Source organism: Arachis ipaensis, chromosome B08 (genome assembly GCF_000816755.2).
Source record: "Arachis ipaensis cultivar K30076 chromosome B08, Araip1.1, whole genome shotgun sequence".
Classification (NCBI taxonomy): Eukaryota; Viridiplantae; Streptophyta; class Magnoliopsida; order Fabales; family Fabaceae; genus Arachis; species Arachis ipaensis.
Window position 1 is genome coordinate 14,174,776 of NC_029792.2, and position 23,540 is coordinate 14,198,315.

The 23,540-nt window shown below is 39.4% G+C and overlaps 1 protein-coding gene across 1 annotated transcript in view; it reads left to right on the plus strand.

Annotated features, from left to right (window-relative positions):
- The window catches only part of LOC107611913 (AT-rich interactive domain-containing protein 1-like), an 8,853-nt gene extending 3,539 nt beyond the window's left edge, over positions 1-5,314 (plus strand). The window contains exon 3 of the transcript XR_001613513.2: positions 5,147-5,314. The gene's annotated coding sequence lies outside the window, so the exon portion shown is untranslated. The remainder of the gene's footprint in view (positions 1-5,146) is intronic.

A 23,540-nucleotide genomic window follows, 5' to 3' on the forward strand; every position in this document is an offset into this window, starting at 1 on the left:
TAAATAGCAGTATTCTTCGGTGAGCTTAGCTTTATTAATGCTTCACGTAAATTTTTTATCGTTATGTTACTAATGTCATCTATATTAGTAACTCATATATATTATTACTTGTGTTTTAATATATCTAATTTTCATAGTTATTCGTTTAAGATATTTATAATTTGAACCGCTGACTCAACAACTTTATAACTTGACACGTGGCTCATGCATGACACCCAACCCCCCGTGTGTCACCAAACTAACTAAATCATTATTATTACCATTAATAATCATCATTTTCATTTTCAAATCAGCCGTGCATGCTTCATTGAGAAGAAATGAAAGAATGGCCATGTGAGAGAGAGAATGAGAAACCATGGAACTTTTGACTTTCGGTGTTCGAATTCTTAAAATTCGTAACTCCAATAAAAAATCTAATCTGATGAAAGTGTTCGTATCTCCTTCCTTTACGTGTTGGTGTCACTTTTGTTCGATGGAAGTTGCCGGTGGCATACCTCCCCTTCCACTTGAATTCGGCCAATTGGAGTTCTAGGAGGCATAGACGATTTCTGACGTTTTCTTCTTCAGCAGCTCAGTCGAAAAGCTTCTTCGGAGTTTCGAATATTTTGATTTCGTACGGAGGTAGGGTTTGGTAATTTTATAATAATTAAATGTGAATTTGATACGTGAATATTGATTTGATTGATTATTAGTTGAGTTTGAATGAGATTTTGTTGAATTATTGTTGATGCTCGTGATTTGTTGGTTTGGCTATGAGGAACAACTTAGTTGTGGTTGTTTTAATGGTTTTGGGACTGTTGTGATGTAGTATTTTGAGGAAATTGATGAGATTTGGTGGTGAGTCCACCGAGATTTGCTTGTCGGAGATACATCGGCCAATTCAGGGGATGGTCGCATCTGTAAGACAAAGGTTGCTTACAGGGTTATCGATACATACATTGGCTAGAGAGAGTCTCACCTGTAAGATAGATGTTGCTTACAAAGGTTATGACACTGGAAACCAAACTCAGACAAAGGTTGCTGAGTTACGTCGGGAGCGGGTCGAAACCGACATATGAGCTCATTACCTGCACTAGGGATAGACATGCATCATACTTGTTTGCGCATATTTGTTTGTGAGTGTGTTTTCTATGATTGTGTGTGCTTGTGATTGGATTCTGTATTCTATAATTGCTGAATTGGCTCGTACTTTATTGACTGTTGTTGCTGACCAAGTATATATAAAATGAATATAACTCTACACCCCGACCCTACTAAGAACTCCCAATTCTTACCCCTATCTCCACCCCCCTTTCAGCTAGGGGTGTACATGGGCCGGGCCACACCGGGTTTGGCCTAACCCAGGCCCGACCCGAAATATAGACCGGGCCTAATTTTTAGACCCTAACCCGACCCTAAACCCGATGAAACCTATGCACTTTCGGGCCGGGTGAAAACCGGGTCTTTAGCATGTAAAAATCATCTAATCTTCAACCATGATTTCACAATTCACATAGTAAAATTCACTTAGAAAAATATAACAAGAATTAAACCTTCTCTAAAATTAAAGCATAACCACAATCAATACTAATATTGTCTAATAACATCAAATATTTAAATCAATACAAATAACACAATATTATGCATTAGTCTAAAGTCTTATGCATTTTAAACATAAAACATTAACTTATAGTCTTATAATGACTAATAACACAAAATATTATGGTTTACAATACTTAAATTTCACATAAGAATAGTCATCATCCATCACTAATAACACAAAATATTAATTGTGTACGATGACCGGGCCACCGGGCCGAGTTCGGGTGACCCGAGCTATGGCCCGGACCCGACCCTAGACCCGATGAAATCACACCAAATTAGTCCCTAAAAGGTTCGGGGCTGGGCCGGGTCTTCGGGCCGGGCTGGGCCATGAACACCCCTACTTTCAGCTATAGGTGCGAAGGTTTAGTGTGAAGCTACAGGAGTATTGAAGATTATGTTTACGAGTTAAGTTGTTAGATTTTGTTTTCCCTCTCATCGTTTATTGTTTTTAGTTTTTAGAGGGGTAGGACTTGTAATCGAGGTTCTTTGACTAAGTCTGTGTATATACAACTATGTGAATATATATACTTTTGTGATTAAGTGATTTAAAATAAGGTCTTCTATTGTTTTTGTAATTAAAGTATCGGTTCGTATTTGCGAATGCTCAATATTAAATAAAGATAGTATTGAATAAAAATGTTTAGAGGTAAGTAACGCCTGAACTTTTAGTGCGATTATGAGGTACTAAAAGTTAGGGTGTTACACCGTGGGTGAGGGAGGAAACCATGACTCCCTTTGATTTTTCGGGTTTGATTTCTTGTGATCCATAACTTCAATAAAAAATCTAATCCGATAAAATTATTCGTATCCTCCTCCTCTACATGTTGGCATCACTTTTGTTCGGTGGAGGTTGACAGTGACGTAGCTTTCCTTCCCCTTGAGTTCGACTAATTGGAGTTCTAGGAGGCACAGACGATTTCTGACGTTTTCTTCTTCAGCAGCTCGGTCAAAAAGCTTCTTTGAAGCTTTTGTTATTTTGATTTCGTACAGAGGTAGGGTTTGGTAGCTTTATAATAATTAAATGTGAATTTGATAAGTGAATATTGATTTGGTTGATTATTGTTTGAGTTGGAATGAGTTTATGTTGAATTATTATTATTGCTTGTGATTTGTTGGTTTGGCTATGAGAAACAGCTTAGTTGTGGTTGTTTTAATGGTTTCGGGAACTGTTGTGATGTGGTATTTTGAGGAAATTGATGAGATTTGGTGGTTGAAAGATTAAATTAAAAGTTAAGAAAAATTGATAACCGAAAGACTCAAAAAAGGATTAAAATACAAGTAATATTTTGAAAGAAAAAGGTTAAGGGTTCAAATATACTTTTATAAAATATCGAGGTTGAAAATAGAATATTAAAAAGTTCGTGATTTAGAAAGTAATTAATAAAAACTTAAAAATAAGGTTTTATAAACTAAGTTTTAGAAGAAGATTATAAATATTATTTTAAATACTTCTTTAAGATTATGTTTACTTCTTTAAAATAAATCATTATTATAATTAGTATTTATCGAAGATATTATTTTGTAAGAAAATTATAATGTGTAATATTAACGAGAAAGCAAGTAAGTAGAGTAATCTTAAAACCTTTAGAGAACACATACTTAATTAAAGAACTTTATAATTTTTTTCATAAGACACTTAGAGAAAGGCGAGGGAATAATGCGAAGACAATTTATATTGTAGAATGATAAGAAAGAAAAGAAAGAAAGAAAGAAAGAAAAGAAAAGAAAATGAGATAAGCAGAGATATGGTGGTGAGTCCATCAAAATTTGCTTTTCAGAGATACATCGGCCAATTCAGGGGATGGTCGCACCTGTAAGTAGGGTCTAAAAGTATAAACAAATTATAATTTTTGTATTCACAAACATTAAAGTCTTTGTAATTATAAATATTGTTTCCAAAGCAAAATAAACATAATCCAAAACATAATTAACAATATTGTCTCTAAAACAAAATAAACATAATCTAAAACACCCAATTTTCATCTTCATTCTCTTGTAAGTTGGGTTGGGGAAGTTGGGTTTTAGTAAAAAAAATTATAAAAATACCCCTTGCTAAAAAAAGACTAAGCCCGGCGGGGAAGCCCGCCCCGCCCCGCCAAAGCCCGCCAAAACCAGCGGTTTAAGCGGTGCGGGTTAAGCGGGCTTTTGCTATTTGGCGGTCCCAATTTTCCAGCCCGACCCGCCTTTTTTGGCGGGTTACGTGGGCCGGCCCGGCGGGTTTAGGCCCGTTTGCCACCCCTACCTGTAAGACAGAGGTTGCTTACAGAGGTTATGTCTGCATACATCGGCTCAAGGAAGTCGCACCTATAAGACAGAGATTTCTTACAGAGGTTATGGCACTGGAAGCCAAACTCAGACAAAGGTTGCTGAGTTAAGTGGAAATATAATTCAATAAAGAACAGAGAACAAAATCAAAAGAATAAAAGAAACTAAAGAACGTCTGCCATAATAGAGCAGATAAAAAAGAAGGTATTAATTAAAGGTATTTCTGCCACAGTAGAGTAGAGAGCAAAAATTAAAAAGAAATTAAGTGTTGTTTGGGCCTTAGTGCCAGGTGTCTAGTGGGGACAGCGATGCGTAACGCTCACTTGATACTATAAGGACGGTTCAATGAGAACAGCGATGCTTAACGCTCACTGGAAACCGAAAGGAATGTTCCCATGAGGATAGCGACACGTAACGCTCATGGAAGGGACGTTGGCTGAGATAGGGACGGCGATACGAAACGCTTATCTCAGGACTAGTGTCGGGAATCGGGCAACATACCGACACATGAGCTCATGGCCTGTTAGGACTAGACATGCATCATGCTTGTTTGCGCATATCTCTGTGCTATGTAACCCTGGGATTGTGTGTGTGTGCTGCATGACTGATTGACTTCTGTGTTCTTTTATTATTTATGCTTATATGTGTTCTGCTGTTAGTTGCGGTTGGTTAATAATAGCAAAACGAACGTAACTAACTACCCCAACCCTACTAAGAACTCCCCAGTTCTTACCCCCTATTTCCACCCCTTTTAGTTACATGTGCGAAGGCTTATTGCAAAGTTGCAGGAGCACAGAGGAATATGTTTACGAGTTGAGTTATTAGAATTTATTTTCCCTTCACCTTGTTAGTTAGAGTTTTATTCAAAGGGGTAGGTTCTGTAATTGTTTTATATGTGATACTACAATGTATTAATAATATTAAGTATGTGAATGTGTTGTTTGTTCTTGTTGGAAAAGTTATAAATTTTAGTAAAACCATTGATATATTTACGCGTAAAGGTTCAATAATAAATAGATAATAAAAGGAATTAAGTTAGTAACACCTTACTTTTGGTACGATCATGAGGTGTTAAAAGTTAGGGTGTTACATCTTCTTCTTGCTTGGAATATCAAATCATCTTTGCACATCTTTGCTGCAGCAATTTTCAAAACCAATCTTTATCTCATTGCTTAGGATGTGAAATCATTGATTTCTGCGTCTTAGCTGCAGAATTTTGGTGTCGATGGTTTGTTGTCACCTTGCTTTCTTGGTGTACAAGATTGGGATTCAATTGATTGGTTTGATTTTGGTGTAGGTCTCTGCGAAATGATATCTGGTAGTGGAAGCAGCAAACTAAAAGATTTGAACAGCTAGAATTCGGAGTTTTCTTTAGTTTACATGCTTCCAATTTTGAGATATACTTTGCATTAATGCAACCCAACAGAATACATAAATTCAATTACAATTTTAGCATTTATTATCTTATCTTATCTTTATTTGTTTTTATCTTTATTTGCTTCTATCTTTCATAGACCAATGCTCTATATATATTTAGTTTTATCTTCAAAATTTACAATTCAATCAATCAAGAAATACAAAGTACAATATTCTTCATCTTTTCTTTTCTTATTCTTTTGCAATTTTTATCATGGTATCAGAGTCATGGTATCCTCCTTGAAGATGATACATAAGCTATCATCTTTCCGGTGTGAAATCATTGTATTTCTTTTTCAACCTCCTCCCACAATGAATAATCAATCTTTCAATTTAACTCAAGATCCAACCAATCCTTATTACATCAGGTGAAAATCCTACCTCGGTCTTGGTTACCCGTGTTCTTTACCAGCAATTTCGTCTGCTCTTACTTCCGACAGTTCTGTTTGCGCCTTTTCCCCGCAGTTTCATCTCCATCTTCTCTCGGTAGTTCCGTCTGTGCCTTCTCCCCACAGTTCAGTCTGCGCCTTCTTTTCAGCAGTTCTATCTGCATTCTGTTTTAGCAGTTCTATCTGCACTCTTATCGCGCTCTATGTGCCCTCTTTCTTATCGCGCTCTATGCGCCCTCTCTTATTGCGCTCTACGTGCCCTCTTTTATTGCACTCTATGCGCCCTCTGAAGATCAATCTTATCACACTCTACGCGCTTTTTTTTTAAGATTGTTGTTGGCTCTCTCTCCTTCAAGCACAACATCTTTTATATTTTTGTCGTCCACAGCTCTAGCTCTGCCGCACGCATCTCCCTCTGCGTCACCACGTCAGACGTGTCTTTCTCAACAATTTTATCAGAACTTATCCGTGGATTATTAACATCTTTCATCCACCAGCTTGCAGGGGCGTATTAAACTACTCCTCCACCTTAGCTCATGACAACAATAAAGAAGTCTCATGACCCACAAATGCAACCTAATAGAATACATAAATTCAATTATAATTTTAGCCTTTATTATCTTATCTTATCTTTATCTTATCTTTATGGGAGCCACTTAGATAAAGATGCTAAAAATATCCTTTTTAAAGATATTTTTTAAAATTAAAATTTAACCCATATAATCAATTAAACTGTATTATTTTTATTAAAATTAAACCGGAGAATTATTTTTTATAAAAAATTATTACAATATCCCTATTATAAAAAATAATTAAAATATCCCTATTAATTTTGAAAACTCCAAATTCTAACCATATACGATAGAAAAGAAAAAGGGCTAGAATTTAGAATTCTCAAAATTAATATATATAATAAGAGTATTTTAGTCATTTTCTATAATAGGGGTATTGTAGTCATTTTTTATAAAAAATAATATTAATTTAGACTGATTCAAAATTTAATTCACCATTTTCCGATCAAATTAATTTGTCTGGCCTAATTTTAACAAAAATAATACGATTTAATCGATTATATGTATTAAATTTTAATTATTAAAAAACATCTTTAAAAAAAGACGTTTTAGACGTCTTTATCAAAGTAGCTCTCTATCTTTATTTGTTTTTATCTTTCATAGGCCAATGTTATGTATATATTTAGTTTAATTTTATCTTCATAATTCAATTCAATTCAATCAACAATCAATAAAATTTTTTCATCTTTTTTTTTTCTTACTCGTTCACAATTTTATCAACTTTCGAGTGGGAGGGCCCTCTTCATGCCATGCGTTTCAAGTTCAAAGTTTTATTTGATTGACAGTTTGATGGACAGGCGTATGAATGCGACAACGAATTTTTTACCCTGAGAGAGGCTAAACATGCAGCAGCTAAGGTTGCTTTATTATCATTGTTGCTAGGAGGATTTCAAGAGTTTAGTCTTAATCACCTACAGCCATTTATTGAAATTTCTTATATAATATTTTAATTTTTTTTTCAAGTTAAAAAATTCAGGATAATTCCATTTTATACAAGAATCTTTTACAAGAGTTAGTTTAAAAGAAAATATTTAACCTACCTTCTTATAATACAAAAACATATGACGAGGATCATATTCTGACATTTCTCTTCAGCTTAGAAGTTGAAGGGGAAGTACTTATTGGACAACAGGCCACAACCAAGAAACAAACAGGCAGAGATAAGTGCAACAAATATTGCATATGCAACTTTAAAAATATACAACTTTAAAAGAACAAAAAAGGTAGTTTCATAGTTTTTTATTTTATATATGCCCATAAATATTGAAATACAAATACAGTAAACAAATTTCTGCACAACTTAACTTCTTATTGTTGCTGCATATTATATGTAGAACCCTCTTAAATCTAATCATAGAATATAGATGACTAGGACGAGTAGGGGTATTCGCGGTGTAGTTTGGATCGGTTTTGAGTCAAAAACTCATCCGATCCGAACACTAATTTTACTTGCGGTACTGTTTAGATTGGATGACTTAAAAAAAATCCGATCGGATCCGATCCAATTTCAAGCGGTTTGGATTGGATTGAATTTGCGATTTTGTAAATTAAAAAAATTAAATACATATAACAAGTTCAACATCAAATTTTAAATAATCAACAATGATATAACAAGTCTTAATAATATCTTAAAAAGTTAGCGATAACATAACAATAGAAATAAAATTATAGGTTAGTTAAAATAAATAAATAAATAATATTTTGAACATAAAATATTTATTAAATAATAATAATATATAAATAATATAAAAATGTATAACAAATTGAACATGTTATAAGTATAATTATAAATATAATAATAAAATAACAATATTATAGCACATTGTGCAGTTTGGATTGGATTGAATCAGTTATGAAAAGTAGATCCGAAATTCGATCTGATCCAGCTGTTTACAAAAAAATAGAATCCAATTAAATCTGAATTAGTGCGATTTTAATCAATTTTTGATTTGTATTGAATTGAATGAGCGGTTTAATTTGGATCGATTTAGATTTGAGCACCCCTAAGCACGAGGAGGATTAAATGAGCTGCATATCCCATTAAAGCAACATGGTTACTTTAAGACACCACAGTTGCAATTTGGATGTCATTGTGCTCCTATGGCTTTGCCTATGTTTTAATTTGCTACTCCATGAAATACAAGATCTTGCTCTGTTTTGGCAAGTACATTATGTTTTAATTTCTTTCAACATTAATGAAAATTAAACTTTAAATTTTTTTGCTATAAATTTTTTGATACTTTGACATTTAAACATAACTACATACATAAATGCTACCGTTAATTTATATTTGTAATAAATCTGATCCGGCCACTGATATCATTAAAAGAAAATGTAGTTCGGTTCACTTATTAAGCAAAGAGTAGAATAGGTTGTTAGCGGCATAGTTGTAAGAATTGGACCGGATCGACCGGTTCGACCGAAAAATCGGTGTATCGGTCACTTGGCCGATCCTATTAAACAATCAAACCACACAAGGAATAGAACTAGACAGATTTAGTTTGAAACTTTGAATCGTCTAATTTTGATAAAAACTAACAAACCAACGGTTTTGTATAATCTGGCCGGTTCGAAACTCTTTTTTTTCCTAACCAAAATGACGTCATTTTGGTCGTTAAAAAAAAAAACAGCCCTAACCATAATTGGCTACCCCTCCCCCTCGAGTTCGAAGGCTCTCTCACCTCATCACACCATAGTCTCTCAATCTCACTCCAGAACTGACGATCGTCGGCCGTTTCCTCTACTTCGTCTTGCAGGCTACGGGTGCATCTTCGACTACGTTGCATTTGTGGCTCCCCTGCACCTTCGCGTCTCCTTGCTCCGCGTCTCACATCGTTGTTATCGTGTTCTCTCTGTCGCTGCTGCCTCCCCTTGCCAGAGTCTGCTTCGCCGTGCTCGGACAGTTGGTCTCCTCACTTCTCTGTGTTTGTGAAGTGAAACCCATTTTCTCTATTTTTTTAGTTATTTAGTTGGATTTTAATTTGATTAAGTGAGTGAATAACTGATTAATGAGGTTGAATTGTTGATTATGAACCTGTTTATGTTATATTGTTAATTATAACTTGTTGAATTTGTTGATTCTTAGCCATGTAACATATATAGGTTAATGGCAGATTTATGTTTTCTTTTTGAGAAAAAGACAAATTAGTCCCTGACCTTTTAGCCCGCGGATATTTTCGTCCCTGAGCATTGAAAAATACTTTTAAGTCCCTGACGTCCCTAAAAATTAGACGGATCAGTCCCTCCGTCCATAAGCCACCGTCAGACCCGACGAAAAAGGCTGACCTGGCTCCCCCTCTGCTTACCTAGCTTAACGGCGTTCCCACGTGGCACGTTAGTGGGATGGAGCTTTTGAAAAAGGGACACATAAGTCCCTCTCACTCAAAACGACGTCGTTTTGTGTGCTGCCCCAATCCTAAAATTCATTTGGGTCGTTCGTTTATGGTGGTGGCTGGTGGTGAGGAGAAGAGTTGTTCAGATTTCAACAATGGCTACGAAGGGGGCATCATCAACCTCAAGAAGAAGTGTTAGTGGAGTAAGAGAAGAAAATTCTATTTCAAGCTCAATTCCATGTGCTGTTCATGCTGACCATCCAAACGACGCCGTCGCCCCGAGGTGCTTCTGTGGAGGTTATGCGATAATGTATATGTCGAGGACCATTAGCAACCCTAACAGAATCTTCTTGGGTTGTCCATTCTATAAGGTAAGTTAAAAAATTTTGGCTTTGGTTTGATCTGAGATGGATGCAGATAGTAGATGATTTTGGTGATTTTAACAGGGAAAGAAATCTCATTGCAAATTTTTTGTTTGGGTCAATGAGCATCTTGCCAGAATAGGAAGCAATTGTTGCATCTGTGACAGCAGACATTTGGTTGAGAAACATGTTGAAGTTGTAGAAGAGGAAGACGAAGAGGAAGATGAATTGGATCATAGAATGGCTGTTTTTGAAGAGAAGATTATTGCTTTGGAGAAGAAGAAAAACCCATTAGCCTTGTGTTTTCCTGTAATTATATTTGCTATTTTTGTTGCTTTTTATGTAGCTATTGCTTGAGAGATGGATTATAGAAATCATGATAGAGAATGGGATGTTCTAGGTTTTTCTTGTGTATTGAAACATGCCATTTTAGCAAGTTATGGATCCTGTAATCTAAATGGAACTCTAGTTATAATATATGTATGTTGAACTTATGTTTTGAATATCTAAATAAATATGGAAACATTGAAGAATGAGACTTAGTAGTTGCATACATAATTTAGAAAGTTGATGTTATATTGCTAAACAAGTTTTTCATAGCCATAGTTTCCTAAATCTTCCCAAAATGAACAAGTCTCCTAAACTGGATAGTTTGAAGAAGCTTAAGATGTCAAAAGTAAGCCTCAAACACAAAATACAAGGCATAAGCCAAACTGTGCAGAAATAGGTATAAGCCAAACTGCAAAATCAACATAACTAAAAGCTAATACAAGGCATAGTGGAATGTCCAAAGTTACACAGTTCTTCACTTCTTTGGCACGATGGAAGGTGGATTAGGGATGAATTTGAATATTCTGGTTGTGGCCGTGCTTGCTGCTGCTAATGTCTCTTGGGTAGCTGCTGCACTTGGTCCTGGGATGACTAGAGGTGGTTGTGGGCCTGTGGGATTTGGCTGACTTTGAGGGGGTAGTGGACTGGGAAATAGTGGAGCTGGTGGTCTGAATATCTTTTGCTTGGGCCTCCTCTTTGATGGAGTTGCTTGAGTTTTTTGGGCCACTGTAGATGGAACTTGGAGTGGAGGTCGAAACGGTGCCCTTCTGGTTATTGGTCCTGGCCTGACTTGGGGTGCTACTGGTGTTGCTGCCACAGGGTTAGAAGGAACTGGGGTGACACGACTTGAGACCTGTGTTGAGACCTGGGTTGAGAAGCATTGTAATTAGTAATAAAGATTAGACAACTTAGTCACTAATTAATTAATAATGTACATTGAACAATTAGTAACTTACAGCAGGTGTTGATTGCTGACTAGGTATGTGATGATCCTGACCAAATGGAGCATCCTGACTAGATGGAGCATCCTGACCAAACAGGAAATAGACACTAAATAAACATTCAATAAGACACATAAATTACTAACCAGTTAAGAAATCAAACAGATTACTCCTTCAGCGAATTACTTACAGTATCAGTTGGAGCTGACTGTGACAGTGGAATGACTACCAATGACTAAGATGTGGAACCTTTCTTGGGCTTCTTTGTCTTAGGTTTCCAATTGGGATCAGATGGAGTGCCCTTGCATGTCTTGTAGTTATGTCCCGTTGAACCACACTTACTACAAGTGACTTTGAATGACCTCTTCAACTTTTCTCCTTGTTGCATCATTGGCTCAGCTGGATCTTTCTGTCTATTGTGCACTTTTGGCCTTCCAATTGGTCTCTTTATGATAGGAGGATCCAGCCTTGAATACTCAGTCCTTGTCCAGAACTCCTCACTTGGCACAGGCTGAATATAATGAGCATATGTCTTGTGTATTGACTCCATGCATAACCATGGATGCACATAATCCTCTGGATGATCATACCTCTTCCTTACTGCTGCTATGGCATGCATACATGGCATGCCTAACACAGAATACAACATCATGAACCAGAACAGAATAAAAAATTAATAAAACATCATTCAGCCAACAACTTAAGATACAGAAAACAATATATTAGAACTAACCAGTCAGCTGCCATTTGTTGCAGGAGCAGGTCTGCCTGATGAGATCCACGTCCACCTTTGTAGCTTTACGACTAACTTTGAAACGCTTACGTGCATCATCACCTGTCCACTCTGCGCGCCATTTATTGCTAGGCCTTATTAGACGCTCCATCCTCTTCTGCTGAACTGGTGCGAGCTTTCCAGTATAATCACTAAGTAGCTCTTTATGCTTAACCATCCTCCGCATCAGATAGCACCTAATTTCTTCACACATTGTGAGGATAGACTTGCTTCTATAGTTGACTATCTTTGAATTGAACACCTCACACATGTTATTCGTGAGGTTGTCCACTTTTGGCCCGTGGGAGAAATATGCCTTCACCCAAGTAGCTAGCTCAAATTTGGAAAGATATTCCCATGCCCTCTGATTAATGCCTTTGAGTTTCTCCATCTGTTCTTTGAATTCGGGTATGGTGGTGCACTTGGCACAATCCCAAACCACCTCCTAAATATACAAATCCTTAAATCGGTTTATGAAGTTTTTCCAAATGTGCATCACACAGTTTCGGTGATGTGCATTTGGCATCACTTCTTTCAAAGCAGGTAGCAATCCCTAACACAGTACACAAAGATTTCACCATTAAACATAACCAGTAATTTCTGAACAAATGCATTATTAAACTAGGCATAACATTGAATAACTATCCAACTGAAGCAGAATTCAGAATGAAATAATTCAACCAGTATCAAGTATATAAAAAGTTATGAATGTTACCTTCTGTTGGTCAGACATGAAATTTCAACCATGAGTCTGCACATCCCCCAGATCCTCCTGAATTAGAGTAAGAAACCACTTCCAAGACTCCTTGGTTTCAGACCTTGCAACTCCATAAGCAACAACATAAAATTGATTATTCGCAACTTGGGCCACTGCAGTTAGGAGTTGTCCACCATAGTATGTTTTCAGGAAGCAACCATCAAGGTGGATTAGAGGCCTACATCAACTCTTGAACCCCTGCTTGCATGCCTCTAACCCTATATAGAGCTTATCAAACACAGAAGGGGATTAAGGAATTGGAGTTACACACAGCTCTGCCCTGGACCCAGGGTTGCTTCTTAGAATCTCAAATAAATAATCCCTCACATTATTGTACTGCTCCCTCTCATTGCCTATTATCTTTTCCCTTGCCTCTTTAACTACTCTATAGACCATTTTGGGATGTTCAGTGAGTGAGAACTCTTCTCTCAGAAAGTCAACAGCTTCATTTGTTCTCATGTGAGGCTGTGTACTCATTCTCTTTTTCACCTTCTTACTAATCCAATGTTGATCAGCATCATTACTCCCTAGGTCCCTTGCACAGGTGTGATCATTTTTGTAAATCTTCACCTGATAGCATTGCAGTGATTTGTTGTATGACAAATGAACTAACCACGGGCACTCATCATCCATGCATCCCACCTTAACTCTCTCCCTGCCATTCTTAATCCACCTAATCTCTCTACCCTCAGCAATGAAAGAGTCTTTCACAACTTCTTTAAATCTCTCTATCGTTGCAAACCTAGTCCCTAACTCAAACCGGCCCTCTCCAAAAGTATAATCATCATCAAATTCAGGAAATGTGTGCTTGCTAGACTCATCATCTGATGATATAGGAGTATGTAAATCCTCATAATGGTAGTCATATATGGGGTTATCATCATCATCTTGGACTGCACTAACATAGAACCTTATAGTTGGATCTCTGTTGGGCTGTTGCTCATTGGGCCCATAATTGGCCTGCTGCTCATTGGGCTCAGACTTGGCTTGCTGCCTTCTATTCACCTCAAATGCCCCTATTCCACTACTTTGTCCCTTCTTTAACCAACTTCTCCTATTCCTATTCACACATGTCTTCTTTGCAGCTGGCTTCTTTGCAGATGGCTTAGTTGGAGTCACAATTTTTTCCTTTCCCTTACTAACTCTCTTCCTTATGCCTGCTCTGTCCTCAGCACTATTATCACCATCATCACTGTCACTTTTATATCCAGGTGGTGGAGGTTTGTAGGACTCATCCTCCATACTCTCGTATCCATCATCTGAAGATAAACTCTGAATCTCTTCTAACACAGGACTCTTGCCTTTGTTTCCACCATCCTCCACAATCTCAGGCTCATCAACAGGGTGGTCAAAGTACAGGTAAAACTCATTCATCTTTGTATTCTTCATTTTGTTCTCTCGCATGGAATTAATCCCTGCATCCCCTGTCAAATTGTGTAGCCCAACTCAACGTCATCACTCATTGGATCATACCAATAAACTGCCTTGTACGACTGGTACCCTAAGCCTTTAAAAAGTGTGATCAAGTCCCCAAAATTCACAAAATCCAGGTCCATTTTGGGAAATTTCTCTACTTTTCTGTTCCGTGGTTACCTGAAACTGTAGGTCGATCTCGGACGAGATCTTCTGTGCTGATCGGAGATGATGTATCCGGCTGTGAGTGGAGGCCGAAGCTGCCGTACCCGACTTATTGAGCTTGGCTGCACTTGTTGATCCTTTGTCACCGGAGGGTGGGGGGTACCTGTAAGAGACTCCGATGCCTAAGTTAGCACGGGTATTAAGCAAGTTTTTTGTAGAATCAGAATATGAGTTATACCTGGGTGCTCCAGTGTATTTATAATGGTGTGGAGTGACCTTTTGGATTAAGATAAGTTAGTTATCTTATCTTATCTTTAGGTGAGGTTAGCTTATCTTCAAGGGAACCGCCTTTATCTCTATAGGCTTGAACTGCCTTTTGGATTTAGGTCGTGTTCCTCTATCTGGGCCTTTTATTGGGCTTTCCTGTTGATTTGGCCGACCTCTTTGAGAAGAGGTTGGATAGCCTGACCTGAAGAGGTTGGTCGCTTTGTTACTGAACATCCTAGGTCGGATAGCTCGACCCAGGGTGTGAACAGTGCCCCTGCTCGAGCTCGGTCTTTCTTTTTGAGGTCGAGTCCTAGTTTTTAAGACTTCGATCCTTCTCTGGTGAAGCCGAACTCGAGCATTTGTCGACTTCTTTCTTTGTAGAATCTTCCTTTTTTGAATGTGGAACGTTTTTTTCTGAAAGCGCGCGCTTTTTGTATTAGCGCTCTGTTCTTGGGAACGTGCGAGGGTTTAATACCTTTATTAATTGTTTTTTAATGCTCTGTTTCCCTTGGCCTTATTTTGAATTTTCACACACACGAACGGTTTTTCTTCTTTGTTTTTCTTTGTAACTTCCTCCTTTACTCTCTCGCTTTCTGTTTTTGCCAAAATTTTGCATTTCTTGTGTGGCGGTGTTGTTCGACGATTTTGCCGACAATTCTGTCATTCCGTCTTCAACTCTTCTGAAGCTTTCCGCTTTTTTTCAGGTTGGTTCTATTTACAGTTTCTTCACTTTTTTCGTTGCTTTGTCTTTGGTTTTCTTTGTCATTTGACTGCATGTTGAAAAAAGCTTGGACCTTTCTATGATCTTTGTGTTTGTTTTGTCGCTGTATTGTGTTATCTCTGATTTTCTTTTTCATTTTTTCGCCTACTCCTGGTATTCTTGTTTGAGGCTTCTTAGGGCTTTGCATGTTCTACTGTTGCTTCTAGCTGCTTTTTGAAAAAACTGAATCTTGCTCACAATTTCAAAAGATTGCCCCTTGATTTCTGCCCTGTTTGGTGGCTTTCCTTGTTGCTGTACCTTTGTAGAGGATGACGATACCCATAATTTAATTTTGCCTTTTGTTCGAAGTGCATTTTCTTGACTTCCTTTTGATGCTTTTGTTGCTTGTTATTTCTGTCTGAGACTGTGAATTTTGGGAGGTAATTATTTTGATGATTTTTGATTTGTAACTCGCGACTTTTCTTCTCAGAGTGTTATCTTCCTGGTAGGTCGTGTAGAGATGTAAACTTGTAGGTTTCCTTGAGTCCTTGCTCCCTAACTTGCCCCCAAAAGGATGCCTCTGGATCTCTAGTGTGAGTCCCGGGGTTTCCTTTTGTTTGTATTGCTCCGAATTGCACTTGTCCGAGCTGTTCTGAGATGTTTTGTTTTTATCCGAGATGTTTTTGGGTTAGTAATCTGTTTTCTTCTCTTCTTGCTGTAGGACTAGTTGACTTCATGTCTTCTCGCAAGAACATTGTTGAGACATCTTCCCAGGTCCCTGAGGGCATGGCTGATTGGGTGGATTCAATGGTTCTTTTGTGTGTTTCTTTGGTTGATTCTGAATTTTATCAGCAGCTTAGGCAATTTCATAGGGTTTGTAGTAGTGCTGGTGAGGAAAAGAATTACGAACTTGTACCTCCCACTTCCAAAGAGAGAGTTTGTTTCTCTACTTGGGTTGCTGGAGATCGCCCTTTTTTCTATGCTTACGATTTCTTTTTTGGCCCGATGAGTATCACACTTCCTTTTACTGATTTTGAGACCAACCTGTTATGGTCCTGTAATGTTGCTCCTTCCCAACTTCACCCCAATTCTTGGGGTTTCATAAAAATCTTTCAATTGTTGTGTCATGGATTCGGTATTCATGCCTCGCAATCTCTTTTCTTCTATCTCTTTGTTTTGACGAAGCCTGGGGTAGTAAAGAAAAAGGCTGCTTGGGTTTCTTTCCGAGCTTCACAGGGAAAGAAGGTATTCTCCATGTTTGATGAATCTTTTCGTGATTTTAAAAATTACTTTTTTAAAGTCCGAGCTGTTGAAGGAGCTCGGCCGTTTTTTCTGGATGAAAATGACGAGCCCGCCTTTCCCTTGGAATGGCAAAAGGACGTGAGGGTATCTAGATATTCATGGGAAATGTTGGATGAGACTGAGTAAGCTTTTGTGACTGTGCTGGAAGAGACCTGGGGTCAGCCTCCCTATCTCGACACAAAGAAGTTTTTAACCAACCCCTCTCTCCTCCGAACTGAGCTGGGTAGTTAATTTTTTTATTTTCCTCTTTTGTCTGCTCCTATACTGTTTGCAAGCTCTTTTCTGATTTGTTAATTGATTCCTTATTGCTTGTGTTTTGCTTTGCAGAGATGATTAAGGATAATGAATCTATGAAGGCCTTCAAAAAGGCGAAGAAGGCTACCGCAGCCAAAAACATCTCGGCCAAGGCGGCTGGGGAGGGATCTTCCCAGGCTCAGTCGAAGCCGGCCGTTCCAAGCTCACCTGGGGCGAGGAAGGTAATCCCGACTCCCCGGGTTCATTTGATTGATCCTCCCCAAGCATCTGTTGCTACTTCTGGCGCTCCTCCCAATAAAAAGCAAAAAACCATTGAGCCTTTCAACCTTGATACCCCTGATTTTGACGCGGTCGAGTTCGTAGATCAGTAGATCGGTCCTTACGGTATCCTCCCTATGGATGATGTTTCACTCCTTCGCCATTTGGACTTTATAACTCGGAGTAGTGTTAAGATGGCGCACATGGGGGCTGCCTTGTACCGAACTGCCCAAAATCTTCCTCTTCATGCCACCAAAGCCTTCATGGAGGAGGCTAAACAGGAGTTTGATCGGATGAAGGGCTTGAATGAGGGGCTCGAAGTGAAAGTGACGAAACTGGAGAAGGAGCTGGAGAGCGAGAAGGCTAGCTCCCTTGCCTTGGCGGCTTCTGTGAGGTTGGCCGAGGACACGGCATTGAGGCATAAAGACAGCTATGTTACATCCTATCGGGAGGTAATGCGTCTGAGGGAGGAGTTGGAGTCTGCCCGAACTGATTACTCCGAGCTCCAAGGTCACCTTGTCGGCAGCGTGAATGCTGCTTATGAGAACCTAAAGGAGCAGGTTCGAATTCTAGCTCCCGAGGTCGATCTGTCTCTCTTCAGCCTGGACAATGGTATGAGGGATGGTAAGATTGTCCCTGATGACTCGGATGATGATGATGTCGAACCTCCCCCTGCGCCTACTGTCAAAGTGTCAACTTCTACAGTTCCTCCAGTTGAGGTCGGTCATCCCGTATCTGATTCGGACTGTCAAATCCTGAATCGGGATGATGGGACTGTGGATGATGTGCCCATTCAGACTCGTCCTCCTTCTCCTCGTGCTGATGTTACTGGGAAGACTTTTGATGTTTAACTGAACTTTTTTATTTTGATTGTGTAGATAGCCCAGCTTGTGGGCTTTTAAACTCTTTATTTTGTAAATTTCATTTTTGCTGACTGTTGACACTTTGTTTAGTTGCTTGTTTAGCAACCTTAGGCTAAAAAAAATAGCTTCCAAGTTCTTGGGGCTATTTTGGGTAGCCCCTTTGAATTTGTTTTTATCACAACTTCGCGCCTTTAGTATCATATAAATCTTTATCTCGTCTAGGCACTTTTTCTAGGCTTTTGGTAGTGCTTGGGGTCTTGTCGCTCGATCTCTTTAAGTGGCTTTTGTGCTTTTGGCTTTGATTCCTTTTGAAAATCTTGTTATTTTGGACCTTTTGTGAGGTCTCTGGCAAGTATTACTTTTTGTAGCCTTTGCACTTTATGTGGATCGACTTCGTCATGTCGGGATAAGTTATTTTGTAATCCTCTTTCTTGGACCTTGTTCAAGTCTCTTTCAGGGATTACTTTTATAACTTCATGTTTTGGACCGACTTCGTCATGTCGGATCGAGTTATTTTGTAATCCTCTTTCTTGGACTTTGTTCAAGTCTCTTTCAGGGATTACTTCTATAACTCTGTGTTTTGGGCCGACTTGGTCATGTCGGGCCCTTTCAAGTTATTTTGTAATCCTCTTTCTTGGACCTTGTTCAAGTCTCTTTCAGGGATTACTTTTATAACTTTATGTTTTGGACCGACTTCGTCATGTCGGATCGAGTTATGTTGTAATCCTCTTTCTTGGACTTTGTTCAAGTCTCTTTCAGGGATTACTTCTATAACTCTGTGTTTTGGGCCGACTTGGTCATGTCGGGCCCTTTCAAGTTATTTTGTAATCCTCTTTCTTGGACCTTGTTCAGGTCTCTTTCAGGGATTACTTCTATAACTTTGTATTTTGGGCTGACTTCGTCATGTCGAGCCCTTCTAAGTTAAAGTAATCCTCTTTTATAGGGTTGGCAAGACCTCTTTCCAGGGTTTACTTATAACTTGGTATGACTTGGTCCGACTTCTTAACGTCGGCCAGTCTTTTAAGTTATTATTTAGCAATCCATCAGGACCTCGTCAAGTCCTTTCTCCGGATCACTTTCGATAACTTCTTGCATTATTCTGTTTTCATCTTTGCCGATTTGTAAAAAGTGGATTAAATCCTCGTTTAGTCGACCTTTAGATGAATTTGGTTTTCATCTTTGTTGGTCTTTATCGTGATCGTGCAGTGAATTTGTTTTTCACTTTCTACCAATCGGTCGCTTTATAATTGGACGATGAATGTTTCAGATTAATGCGTCTTGAGAACTTTATAGAACGTCTAATATATTTTATTTAAAAGAAAATAAAAATATGTACATATAGAGTTTTCTGGATCTCAACTTGGTGCCTCATTAAAAAACCTTTTCAGGAAAAAGAGCGCATCCTATGTTGAGATCTTTTTCCCTCTCTAGCTATAGTACCTTCTTAGGTTGCAGGCGTGCCATGACCTAGGAAGTTCTCGCCCGTCGAGTTCGGATAGTCTGTAGTAGCTCTTCCCAAGTACTTCTATGACTCGGTAGGGTCCTTTCCAGTTTGCTGCCAGCTTTCCTTCTCCGGGTCGAGTTGTTCCAATATCATTTCGGATTAGGATGAGATCATTCTCAGTGAAACCTCTTGGCACTACCTTTTGATTATATCTGGAAGCCATTCGACGTTTTAGTGCTTCTTCCCAGATCCGAGCTCTTTCTTGAATTTCAGGAAGTAGGTCGAGCTCCTCCCTTTGAAGTTGGGAGTTGGCTTCTTCATTGTAATGGACCACTCTAGGCGACCCTTTCTCGATCTCTACCGGGATCATTGCCTCCGTTCTGTATGCTAATCGGAAGGGTGATTCCTTTGTGGTGGAATGTGGCGTTGTTCGATATGCCCATAGGACTTGTGGAAGTTCTTCAGCCCAAGCTCCCTTTGCATCTTGTAATCTCCGTTTTAGCCCGGCCAATATGACTTTATTAGCAGCTTCGGCTTATCCATTGGCTTGAGGATGTTCGACGGAGGTGAACTGGTGCTTTATATTCAAGTCGGCTACTAATTTTCTGAAGCCTGCATCTGTGAATTGGGTACCATTGTCTGTGGTGATAGAGTATGGAACCCCGAACCTTGTGACAATGTTCCTATATAGGAATTTTTGACTTCTTTGAGCAGTGGCATTAGCTAGGGGTTCTGCCTCGATCCACTTTGTGAAATAGTCTACCCCTACTATGAGGAATTTAACTTGTCCCGATCCCTGGAAAAAGGGTCCGAGAAGATCGAGTCCCCATTTAGCGAATGGCCAAGGTGAGGTTACGCTGATGAGCTCCTCTGGCGGGGTGATATGAAAGTTGGCATATTTTTGACATGGTGGGCATGTCTTTACAAATTCTATGGCCTCTTTTTGTAGAGTTGGCCAATAAAATTCCGCCCGAAGTACTTTTTTGGTGAGAGCTTGTACTCCGAGATGATTGCCACAAATGCCACTGTGCACTTCCTCTAAAACTTCCATTGTGTTGGAGGTCGACACACATTTAATGGCTGTTCGAGCTTCGTATTGAAGGTCGAATTCGGACAACTCGACTGCCCATTGTAGGATTCTGCCTGCTAGATCTGTTTTCTGCAATATCTCTTTTATGGGCTGGTTGGTCCGAACCTTAATGGTATGAGTTTGGAAGTACGGGCGGAGACGTCGAGATGTTAGTATGAGCGCATAGGAAAATTTTTCTATTTTTTGGTAGTTCAACTCGGATCCCTGTAGTGCTTTACTAATAAAGTATACAGGTTGTTGCCCTTTGTCGTCTTCTCGAACCAGTGCTGAGGCTATTGCCTGACTTCCTACCGCGAGGTATAATACGAGTGGCTCTTCCCCTCGTGGTTGAGTTAGGATGGGTGGTTGTCCCAGAAAACTTTTGAAGTCCTGAAAGGCTTGTTCGTACTCTGTTGTCCATTCGAACTTTTTTCCTTTTTTTAGAGTGGCGTAAAAGGGGAGAGACCTTATTGCTGATCCCGCTAGGAATCTGGACAAGGCTGCCAACCTCCCGTTGAGTTGTTGTACCTCTTTGACACAAGTTGGGCTCTTCATGTTGAGTATAGCCTGGCATTTATCTGGATTTGCCTCGATCCCTCTTTGTGTGAGCATAAAACCCAAGAACTTGCTAGCTTCTACTGCAAAGGTGCATTTTGCAGGGTTGAGTCGCATGCCATGCTTCCTTATAGTGTCGAACACTTGGACCAAGTCGGACAATAATGTCTCTTCACTTTGTGTCTTTATCAACATGTCGTCCACATAGACTTCCATGATTTTTCCGATATGGTCTGAAAAGACTTTGTTCATTAGCCTTTGATAAGTCGCCCCCGCGTTTTTAAGACCAAAAGGCATTACGATGTAGCAATAGTTTGCTTTTGGTGTTAGAAACGAGGTTTTTTCCTGATCAGGTAGATACATTGGAATTTAATTGTATCCAGAATATGCATCCATAAACGAGAGGTATTTATATCTGGATGAGGCATCTAACAGTGCGTCGATACTTGGGAGTGGATATGGATCTTTTGGGCAGGCTTCGTTGAGATCGGTGTAGTCGGTGCACATTCGCCACTTCCCATTAGATTTTTTCACCAAGACGACGTTGGCTAGCCATAGTGGGTATTTGACTTCTCTTATGAATCCTGCCTCCAGTAGCGCTTGTACCTGTTCTTCCACAGCTTGAGATCATTCTGGCCCAAGTTTTCTTCGTCTCTACTGCATCGGCCGAGATCCTAGATAGACCGCCAACTTGTGGCACATTAGTTTGGGGTCTATGCCTGGCATGTCTGCAGCTTTCCATGCGAAGATATCGACATTATCTCGTAAGAACTGTATAAGTGATTCTCTTGCGTCTTTGTTTAGGATCGTGGTTGTTTTGTCAGAGGTGTTTCCGATCTGAACTTTCTCTACTTCACCTTCAGGCTGTGGACGGAGTTCTTCTCGTCTCTGAACTCCGCCGAGCTCAATTGTGTGGAATTCTTCTCCTCTGCATCTGAGGTTTAGACTTTCGTTATAACAACAGCGTGCCATCTTTTGATCAGCCTTTATTGTAGCTATCCCTTCTGCAGTTGGAAATTTCATGCATAGATGTGGAGTTGAGACTATTGCACCGAGTTGATTTAAGGTTGTCCATCCTATTAAGGCATTGTAGGCTGAACTCACGTCGACCACGATGTAGTCTATTTTGAGTGTTCTAGATTGGTTTCCTTTTTCGAAGGTTGTATGTAGTGGCACGTGTCCCAATGGTTGTACCGAGGTGTCTCCCAGTCCGAACAGGCTGTTCGGGTATGCTTTAAGCTCTTTTTCTTCTAAGCCTAGCTTATCGAAGGCAGTTTTGAATAAGATGTCGGCGGAGCTCCCTTGGTCTATTAATGTGCGGTGGAGATTGGCGTTTGCCAGTATGATTGTGATGACCATGGGATCATCGTGTCCCGAGATGATACCGGATGCATCTTCCTTGGTGAACGTAATTGCAGGGATGTCGGGTGCTTCCTCCTTTCCTTCGACATGATATACTTCTTTGAGATATCTTTTGCGAGATGATTTGGAGATTTCGCCTCCTGCAAATCCTCCGTGTATCATATGGACATGTCTTTCTGGTATTCGAGGTGATCGCTCGGTTCTTCCCACCTCCTCGGCTCTTCTCCTTTTTCTTTGCTCATCGTCTCGCGTGGCCAGAAACCGATCTAGTTTTCCTTCTCTTACTAATTTTTCTATGACATTTTTTAAGTCAAAGCATTCGTTGGTGCAGTGCCCACAGACTCGATGGTATTCACAATATTCATTCCGGTTTCCTCCTCCTCTTTTGCCTTTGAGTGGTCGAGCTGGGGGTATTTTTTCTGTGTGGCAGACTTTCTTGTACACATCCACAAGAGATACTCGAAGGGGGTGTAATTATGATATTTTTTAATTTTTTCCCCTTGTCGATCTTCCTTCTTTTTGGACTCTTTATCTTTATCCCGGTAGGAGAATCCGGATTTTGAGGTTTCTCCTAATCGAGAATTTTTTTCCATGTTAATGTATTTCTCCGCTCATTCTTATACTTCATCCAGAGATGTGGGGTACTTTTTTGATATAGATTGGCTAAAAGGTCCCTCTCGTAGGCCATTGATGAGGCCTATGATAGCGGCCTCTGTTGGCAAGCTTTGTATGTCTAGACATGTTTTGTTGAATCTCTCCATGTAGTTGCGAAGACTTTCCCGATCTCCTTGCTTGATTCCTAGTAGACTGGGGGCGTACTTAGCTTTGTCTTTTTGGATGGAGAATCTGGCCAGGAACTTTTTGGCTAGATCATCAAAGCTTGAGATGGACCTTGGAGGTAGGTTATCGAACCATCTGATTGCTGTCTTTGTGAGAGTTGTTGGAAAAGCTTTGCAGTGAACTGCATCTGAGGCGTCGGTGAGGTACATTCTACTTCTGAAATTGCTGAGGTGATGGTTGGGGTCGATAATGCCATCGTACAAGGTCATGTCCGGAAGTTTGAATTCCTTAGGAATTTTGGTCTTCATGATTTTCCTAGTGGATGGATCTTGATCTTTGCATGAGTTATCCTCAGGAGTGGATCGAGTAGCTTTAGCTTTGAGATCG